Below are 10,559 nucleotides of genomic sequence, written 5' to 3' on the forward strand. Positions count from 1 at the left end.
ATAACAATGTTGGGGCCGTCTCGCTCATCGTTGGGTTGGCTCAACCTCCCCTCGAAGGGTGTTATTTTTTTTTGTTTTGTGTAACCCTTAAACTATCGAAACACCCGGGAAACATCAAAGACCAACATTCAAGTGGTGTTCTCTAGTAAGTGCTCTACAATTCCATGCCACCAGCGGGAGAGGTTTGACTATTGTTTTCGATCTCATTTATCGCATACCCTGGGATCCACATTCTAAGATATTTATCAAAGGACGCTAATCAACTTGGATTCGGTGATAAAAATGTAAAACGAATGACAGGAATCAGCACGTTCTGGTATTTTTGGGGGATTATACAGATATGATCTATGTATATCTCTCTATGAAGAGTCATCTAGTATTATATTTGCTGGTTTTTTATCTTGTATTTTTTTTCTTTTTTTTTTTATTGAATTTTTTTTTTTTTTTCTATTTGATTCAGTACTTTTATGGCATTTTTGAATGTTTTTTTTAGATAAAGTATTTATATATAGTATTTTTCTGGTATTTTATTAAATAGGTATATTTTTTGGTATTTTCTCTGATAAATTATTCAGTATTTTTTCTTCTTTCCTATTTATTCTATTTTCTAAAAGTATTTTATGGGTATTTAATTCAAACCCTACATTAAATTGTGTAAGCCCAAAGTGAATTTTTAATCTCAGGGAATTTTCTCAGGGAAATTCTAAGAAATCTGTAAATCTTTTTGTTTTTCTGCCTTCGTTCCGTTTAAGAGAACGAAACATAAATTACCATAACAATTGCGGCCAGGCGATGTTCCTTCATGTTCCTTAGAAAGCTAAAAGCAGAAGCCAGCTGTAAGGCAAGATGACAGAATAAATATATATATACATATACAGTTGTATTTCAGCACGAACATTAATTCATTCATTCATTCTGTCTGTCATTCAAGCTGTCGTCTGATTATCATCGCAATTCATGGAATCAAATTGTTTGCTTTGTCAATTGGTTGTATATTTTGACTATTCTGGCATCTGATACACTTGTACTTCAACGAGTGATACAATTCTCCGGTAACCAGGCTACCTTTGAGGCATGGAAATGTCCGCTTCGTGGAGCGGGAGGGGGGATTGCAGACGGATTACAGCATGATTACAACAGGTGTGGATTGGTCAGAGGCGGATACGGAGGCAGAGGCTGACTTTTCTTGTGCTCACGTGGCATAATCTGTCAGACGACTGTCCCTTAAATAAGATTAACTGCGTGGAAATCGAGTGGATGGCGGATGGCGGATGTGGATGGGAAGGCGGATGTGGAAGGCTTAAAGGCAGCAGCAGCAGCAGCCCACAGAGACGGTGTAATGCGATGAGCACGGCTCATGTCTCGGCCTCGTAGAGTATGGGATAAGGAGCCACAGTGAAAGCCAAAGGCGAAGCCAAAGACAGTGGCAGTGGCAGAGACAGAGACGGAAAACCGGAGACCGTGCCACAGTCGCCGCCTTTTCATCCGAGTGACATTTACGTCAACAATTCAGCAAACAATTGGCAAATGTGGCCATAAAAGCATGACAGTTGTCACTGCCGTTGTCGCTGTTGCTGTCGTTGCCACTGCCACTGCCACTGCCACAGCCAGTGCCAGTGCCTATCCTTGCCACGTCTCCACTTGCCACTCCATGGCTCTGCCTCTTGCTGCTTGGCAATGCACAAAGCGGAAACGGATGCGGATGCGGATATACATGTATGCGTGTTGCTGTTGTTGTTGCTGTTGCTGCTGCTGCAACTGGTTGATGTTGCCTCTGCTGTCTGTCTGTCAGTCTGTCGGCTTGTCCGCCTGCCTGTCTGACTGTCCCCCCCCTGCGAGAGCGATGGCTGAGCCAAAAGCCAACATGTCGCCAACAGGAGACTAAGCCCCCCCATCCAGGCCGCACATTATGCCGGCTAAGCCTTCAGTCAATTGCATTCAAATAAGCGGCTGAAGAGACCTTCCATCCTTCCATCCTGCCATCCTCTCTATGCCCATTCTGACTGCATGCCACATACTGCCCGCATCCCAGCCCCTTGTCCGTTTTCGTTCCCATTCTGACCGGCAATCGCACTTGGAATGGCACGAGTCCGAGCAGAATAAGGATGATGGGATGAGAGGGGCTGTTGGGGCTGTTGGGGCTGCCTCCGTTTACATATGCAGAGCTTTCAGAGGGGGCCTCCTACTACTACTACACCTACTCCTCGCACCATGTCCTCGCTCAGGAATGTTCAATTTCACCCATGAACTGCTCGGGCATCGTTTCATGTATCACTTTATGACTGTGCCACTGGCAGCACGACCGAGCACGAGACCGGCAGAGAGAGATCCTGCGGCTTGCGTTTAAACTTTAAACAACATTTATATTATCTGTTCTCGGTGCTCGGTGCTCGGTTGCCATGCCACTGCTGCCTGCCACTGCTGCCTGCCACTGGGTCTCTGGCTCTCGTCTCCCTTCAATCCTGCAATCCCCCAATCCCAACCGCCAACAGTTTGCTTCATTACTCTGCCCCCCCTCCGCTCCCTCCGCCCCTGCTGTTGCTGCTGCCACGCTGTCTGTTGTTGTTTTCGATACCCTTTAAAGCGCAGAAAATGAAGCATCTTGGACCAAACAAAAGCCTCCACAAAGATATCTGACAATTGCTGAAACAAATTCTAAAAGATCGAATTTCTATATCCACAGGTCGACCTTTGCTATGAGCCATTTTTAAGGGGTATCCAAAGCTTCGTTCCCTCTGGAATGGCAGTATCTTTTTCTGTTAAGTATGCAAAAAATGCTGCGTAAATATGGCAACAAAAAAGAAGCAACAAACAGCGGCAGCAGCCACAACAATAGTGGCAGCCGCCACATCAAATCAGGGCCAAAAGCGTGGGGCATGGCCAGAGCATCGCTTAAATCTGTTGTTGTTGTTGCTGCTGTTGCTGTTTGCCACATTACACACATATACATATGTAATTCAGTTTCAGTTTCATAACTAAAAAACCATAAAACAAAATTGTGTGCCCCCCCAGACCCCGCTCTGCTGCTGCCACAGCTGATGGAGGAGGAGTCGCCACTGAGTGAAAAGCGATCCGAAAAAACGCCCGCATTCCCCGCAAGGGAAAACAAGAGGAAAACAGAGGCAGAGGCCCTGCTTTGCTCTGCTCTGCTCTGCTCTGGTGCCATAATAAGCATCGCATCGCATCGCATCGAATGAGCGCACGAGTACAGTGGGGATTAGCTAAATGAAAAGCCCTCGAAAGACAGCTCATGCATGGCGAGAGCCGAGCGAAAGCAAGGAGTTTCCCCAGTTTGTTTTGTGGCAAACAAAAGCCGCAGGAGAATGCTGCAACATTAAAAAAGAATGAACGAACAGTGGGACTACGGACTGAGCTACCAACAGTGAGGGGGAGCAGGCTTCGCACGGATTGAGTTATCTTTCGGAACGGAACCCCTTTTTGGGGCTGTGACTCGCATTCCAATCGGATTACTCACAGATGATTAGGCCCCATCCACAACCGCCCCCACACCTTAAAGTGCGATTAAGTCATTACCAAGGGGAAACGTCATTGAGGGAAAAGTGGCCCTGTAATCAGCAGAGGACTCCAAACCGGCCTGGCCCTCCTAAAAGTCTGCTGTCACTTAAAATTGTTTAAAATATTCATAGTTTTAAGTCAATTTTCATATATTTTTCATTCGTTTAATTCATATGAAATGTATTTTGTTTCCAGTTAAATATTTATGATAATCTATAAATGAAAACAAAAAAAAAACCTAAATGGAATAGTTCTATATTCAATTATTTGAAATTATCAGTGAAAACTAATAATAGGGGGGGAAAAAAAATGCACCCTTTAGTGAAAAATAAGTCAATTATTTATGGTATTTGTGTGGTTTCCACGCCCTGCCCCCGGGGACACCCTGTCGCTGGGTCAACTCTGGGCCATCTGTAGAGTTGCATTTAGTGCTACTCCACTGTCCCGGCAGCTGTGTGTTCGTTTTCAGGTTTTGTTTTTAAAGTTTGCGCAAAAAATTAGAATTCATTTGCAGCGACACAGCACTCGAAACTGCCACAGAAATACACACAGAGAATGTTGCCTGAAACTGAAACTGAAACTGGACAACTTTAAACAATTACAGCTACATTTACAGCAGCCATAAATGGTGGGCGGAGGGAGGGGCAAACACAAACACAAACATAAAGACAAACAAATAAGCCTCTCTCTCATTTGGTTATTTCGTATTCAGAAAATGGCACTAATTATACAGTTATACAGCAGCTATACTATATATGGGGCATGCGGCATGCAGCATGCCGAGTGTCTGTCGCCTGGTATGCCACATTTTTGGGCACGCTTCCTGCTTGGGCCCCATTATCTGTGGCCCTTAACCCATAACCCCACCCCTTAAAGCAGCATCCTTCATTCCTCTCTTCATTCCATCCATGAAATGGCATAGCATGCCCCACAGCCATGCCGCAGCCATGCCTCTTCATCCGTGGAGGCAACGCCTGCAACGGTAATTAACGTTCTCGAACGGAACCGACGACTTGAAGCGTTGCCCTGACACAGGCGGCGACTGCCACTGCCACTGCCACGCCCTGCTGCCACTGCCACTCTGCCACCAAGTAGGAGTCGCGTCGCAGTCCATTGGCAGTCGCAGCTGCAACACCTGCAGACAAACGACAGACAGGGGACGACGAAGGAGGGACTGTCGGTCGCTCGGTCGGTCGGTGCACAGGACGTATACGTAACTTTTGTAATTAAAAGCATCGCACTGCAGCAGCAGCAGCAGCAGCAGGAGTGACTGCGGCAGAGGCAGAACAGCGACCGCGCAGTAGCAGCAGCACAGCAGCCACGAGGACGGCGACAACAATGCATTCATGCAAAAAGCTGCAGCTGCAGTGGCAGTGGCAAGCAGCAGTTGCAGCTGCCTCTTGGTTACTCCCCGACAAAAGGCAGTCGGTGGCAGCAGTCAGCGGCAGGAGGCAGGAGGCTGGAGGCACAGAAGAACATTCAAACAAAGCTCCAAGCAGCGCACAATAGTTTTTTGGTCTTGGGGTCGCCGTTTGCCAAGTGGAGAGCCGTGTGCCACTGTGACACGGAGTTGGGGTACAGAGGCTGGATGTTGGATGTTGGAGACGACACTAAATGCGGTTGCGGTTTGGAGTGACGCGCTGGTCTTGGAGGCTGAAGTCTTAGCACGATGCCACAACACAGCACAGCACAGCACAGCAAAGGGAACTATCTCTGTGGGTCTCTCTGGGTCATCCCCTGTTCCCCACTGTCCAATTTGTTAGAGTGGTCCTTCCACCTGCTCCTCATTTAGATGATCATCTACGAGTGCCTCTTGGCACTTCATTCCACTCTCTAGGAATCTCCTGGCACTCCATTGCCTCCCCTCTCCTGCAGCTCCTATAGGAATCTGTCGATTTTAGATTCCCATCAAGTTTACATACGACGCACTCCAGCGTATAAATGATGGCCATAGTTTAGCCAGAGGTTAACCCAGAGGATGGACTGCCGTGTGGCCGTGGGGAGTTGCTCCATATCATTTTGCAGCATCTCTCGTCATTGCTTTTTCAGTGGCGCAGCCACAGGATCCCCAGTCTCTGGTCCCTGCCCTCGAATGTCACCAAGTTGCTGAAGCTGAGGAGGACGAAGGTCGAGCGGACAGGCCTGCGGGCTGCGTGGCCTCGCATAAAAAATGGCCAAGTTTAATTGATAAAGTTTCTCTCTGGCGAGGGCCATGACGCCGCATTAAGCCCGGTCAGAGCCAGGACGGGGAGGAGGAGGCGCAGGCTGGCGATGGGAAAAAATCTGTTTGTTCAGCCTCAACTTAAAGCGTTTACGTGTGTATCCTGTCGTTTGTACCCGGTCCTGCTGCTGCTGCTGCTGCTGCTGCGTACTGATTCCCTTGATGCTCGTTTGCTCAATCGCAGCCCGTGTCCGTGTCCGTGCCACACAGTCCCCTGAATGTGCCACAAGCACACACATGCACACACGGGCACTTGCTTGTGGCAGAACCGGACGAGGCAATCAATGCAAAACAACAAATTTTATTCCATCACTTCATTGACGACGTAAAAATGTAGAAGTTTGTCGCTGGAGGAGCACTGAGCCCTTGCCCTAAGGCTCTCGCACACGTGGTGTCCGTGTCCGTGTCCGTGTCAGGGTCCTTGTCCTCGTCATCAGGTTGTGACACTCCTTGGAGGCGCCCCCCCATGCTGATGCCACTGATGTGCCTCAGAGCTCGGTTCAGGTCACGTTCCGTTTGGCTCCGTCTTTTATTAAAAACGCTATGCAGAGCACATTACAAGTTAATAATTCCCGTGCCGCCCATGAGGTGGAGGTGGCCCCGTCACTGGTGCCATATGCTACACATTCGTTTGCCCCTTGGCCAAGCGCAACATGAAACGAATAATTTTTATTATGCTGAAGCTAAGTCAGTCCCCCCCCCCCTGCATGCGGAATGGTGGTCCATCAGCCGGCAGAATCGACCATTCAGGCAGAGCATTCGAGCATCCGGGCATCCCTCATGGAGCCAGCGAATAATGGTGTTTGTGTTCGAAAATACATTTATTTGAGGGTGTTGCCATGCCACCATTTGTGGCAGGGGGTGTGCCTTTTCTGCTGCTGCCGTGGCCTCTGCTGTGGCTGCGCCAGTTGACACAAATTGTCAGTTCATCAACGCCTACCGGGCGTATGCGTGATGTGAGAATGGAGCACCGCCTGCCGCTGGCCAGCGGGCTTCGTTAGTGCCACACATGAATGTGGCATGGACATTGTGCAAGGGGCAAGGGAAGAGGGCTTGCTGTGTGTGTGCGTATAAATCCTGCACGTTTAACCATAACCGAATCGGGGGACCATCCCTGTTTCGGGACTCTCTCTTCCTCTCTATCTGTCGGTTGTTGGCCATACGGTCGTTGCTTTTGTTGCCAATGTCATTGTTATTAACTTTTTATGGCTTATTGCATAAGCAGCGTAAATCCAAAAGACACGCCTAAGTGACACACGTCCAATGGGGGGGCGACACGAGGATGTGTGTGTGTGTGTGTGTGTGTGTGTGCGCCACTAATTAAATATATAATAAAAGGAGCTTCCATTCCTAGCGGAAAAGATAGATATCTTCCCCTTGCCCCCACCCTTCCTCTTTTGTAGATGAATAAAACAATAAAATTCTGTTGATTGCAAGGCTTAAAGAGGGGACTCCCCCAGGACTCTGCTCCCAGTGTCACACTCTAACGCACACTCCACACTCCTTTGATGCCACAGAAGCATCTTCGATCCTTTCTTTTCAGCAGAAGGTGCAAAGGTCGAACCTTTCACACTTTTTTCGGGTGCAAAATCCTGGTAATCCCCTTCTGGATCATGGGCCAAGCGTTTCCAATTCCAATTCCCCGAACAATTACTTCCATCAGCCCCGAAAATCCCCCCCCCCCCCCCCCCCCCGAAGCGACGAATCAATTGACAAAAGGTATTAAAAGTTTTCCAGCTGAGGCGGAAAAAGTTTTCCCAGTGCCTTCGAGAATCACAGCAAATGCTAAACATCTTGCCCCATTAAATGGCAAACCAATATGTATATGGGGGCACGGTGGAGGAGGGGCATGGTCTATATCGTAAATTGTGCGAGACGCAAAATGAGATACGTAGGACGCATACCAAAGGATTTATAAGTAAAACATTTTCTGATTAGCTCTGGAGCCACGTTTTCGATGAGGAGAAAGAGAGAGAGTCTCTTCGTCTCTCTGTCTCTGATTGGGAGAGAGTTTGTGTGGCATGCCACTGGCTATTTCTATTTGATGTTTTGTGCTGACCTCGCTCTGCGGTTTGGTTCTGTCTCAGTTCTCAGTTCTGTGGAGTTCCATGGCAGTGCTGTGCTGTTGTGTTCTGTTCAATGTGGTTCTGGAAGTGCGCAAGCATAATAAAATCAAGATACAGATACAGACAACACTTTGAGAAGGCAGGGTCCTGCCTTTCCTCTGTGTGTCTCTGCCACTAATTGAACTTGTGTGAACGTATTAAAGCTTATGCGAATGTGCGAGGCACATCTTGGGATCTCTCTCTCTCTGTGGCACAGTTGCTTAGGATGAATAAAAATATTGTGTTAACTTCGGGAGCAACAGAACTCTCAGTTGATACAACAGCCCGGGGCATCTCCCCCCCCCCTGTTCTGTTGAGGCAGGGGCAGGGGCAGGGGCACTGGCTGGTGGCTGGTGGCAAGTGTCGTCTCATTTTCTACGAGTAAGTGTATTTGTTTCATTTGCCCTGAATGCTAATGATGGGAAAATTTGCGAATTTGCGCCAGTCGTTGGGTGGATTATGGAGTGGGGTGGATCGAAGTCAAAGCCGAGAGACGACTCCGACTCTCTCTGGTAAATGCTAATGATGTAAAAAGCCAGACCCAGAGCCAGAGCGAGAGCGAGAGCCTGAAAGCTGAAACAAACGACAGCTGAAGTTCATTCTGGGGTGGGGTTGAGTGGAGTCCTCCCCCCCCCCGAAATGCGGAGGAAACTGACTTAACTTAATTGAAGTTGCTGATGGCTGCCCCTCTGCTTTTCCCTTCAGATTTGCCCCGCTTTTCCTCTAGTTTTTCCTCGTTTCTGTCTGCATTTAAAAACAAGAGAGAAACGAGAGAACGCTCCTCCGATCGGAAGCTCACTTGAAGTGATTCCGTAATTAATGAATTAGTGGATGGGGCACGACACTGGGCCCTGGACACTGGAAGAGAGGCAGGGGGCAGAGGCGTGCGTAAGTGGAGCGTTAGCGGTCAGAACGATTTACTCCAGTTGGCAGTTGAAAGACGAACATCTTCCGCATCCTCTGCTCCAGCGGAAGGCCGACGAATGGAGCTAATATTTAAGGCAATAGAAGGGAGTGTTGCATGAACTGATTACACATGCAACATGGCTAACATGGCCAACAGAGTGAAAGAGAGAGTTTTCTTGAGTTCATTGATTCCACTTCCGTTGCTCCGTTCCCCATACTCCTCTTTTGAAGCACTTGCAGCACTTGAATTATGATTTCATTAGAACCTATCTACTGGCCCATTTCCCCCCCCTCTTGGGGGCTGGGGGAGGGGGGGGCACCTTTTGCATAATAACTCATTATGGCAGCTGCAGTTTGCCGTTTGCTGCCGGCTTTAATCGCTTTTATCATCAACTGCTTGGCTGGACTCTTGGCTGCCTGTCTGCTGTGCCTCGAGAATGTGCAGGCAGCACTTCCGGCTCGTTAGCTACGCTACAGAGGTGTAGGTGTAGTTGTAGGTGTGGATGCGGCTGTGGCAGTGGCAGTGGCTGTGCAGATGTGGGCTGCACGTGCCACACACCAGCCATGCGGGCAGCCACTGGCCAACAGCAGACAATGATCCTCCATTAGCATGCAGCATATTTTAATTAGCCAAATAAATTTCAGCATCGTCCTAGTATCTGCAGGATTTCTTTCTGTTCTCTTAAGCTTAAAGCTCACTCTCCCTCTTTGCTTCTGTTTTAGCCAGGATTTATTTATTGGAGCGGAGAGTAAAAACCTTGGGGAGGCGCCACAGAGTACAGAGCACAGAACGAAGGGGAAATGGGACGTTCCCTGGCGCCTGTTTAATTTCACTTAACGTTTAACCTGCTGCCATTAATCGAGTGCAATTAACGCGCCTTTAATGGCCAGCACTGCCTCTGGCCCAGTGCTTCTGGCCATGATATATATATATGTGTGTGTGTGTGTGTGTGTTTGGGTAGCCTCCTACATGTATGCATATTTAATTAGCAAAAGTCAACGCAAAGAAGGTCCTCGAGAGAGTACGTTGCTTGATAAATAGCCAATAATTCTTACGCCGCGAGCCCCAGAGACGCCTCGAGCTCCACGTTTCCTTGGTGGAGGGGCGGGCCTGCCCCAAAACAAATTGCCCTGGCATTTCGGTAACCTTGAGCGTGTGTTGTGGCTATTATCATTTGTAATTTGCAGCAATTAGTTCGGGGCTCAAAAATTCTAAAGCAAACTTTGTCCGCCGCCGCCGCAGGAGCAGGCCTGGTATCGTAGGATCCTGGCAGCCACGTCCCGGTGCCCTGGCTCCCTGGCCGAAAAACAAACAGCACGAAAAAAAGAATTTATTGAGCTCCGGCCAGAAAAGAGCTTACATATTTATAAGGGACATTAAATTAATTTACGCATGTTTCCACCGGAGGATAGGAAGGATCCCCAAATGAGGGATGGTCTGAAGGGTGGGGGAGGGTAGAGTGGCACAGTCTACCCCTTGTTTGCCAGGAGGAGTACTAGCCACAATAACATTTGCTGGACCTCAGAGCCCAGAGGCCCAGAGCCCACAGCCCACAGCCCACAGCCCACAGCCCTTGGGCCAGTTCAATGCCATTCAATGATGAGGTCCAATGCTCCCGCGGGAGCATACACAACTCATGCAACACGCATTCAGACACACTCATTGACGCATTCAGGATTCACGCCACACTGATTGGTGCAATTGAATGAATGATGATTAGGAGAATGAAGGGGAGCAGCCACAGGAGGCACGCGTTGCGTGTTTCGTGTGTCAGGCGTCGAGTTCAATTGAGGTTAACCTTGGGGCATTG

This window comes from Drosophila persimilis, unplaced genomic scaffold (assembly GCF_003286085.1).
Source record: "Drosophila persimilis strain 14011-0111.01,24,50 unplaced genomic scaffold, DperRS2 tig00000000-arrow-pilon, whole genome shotgun sequence".
Taxonomy (NCBI): domain Eukaryota; kingdom Metazoa; phylum Arthropoda; class Insecta; order Diptera; family Drosophilidae; genus Drosophila; species Drosophila persimilis.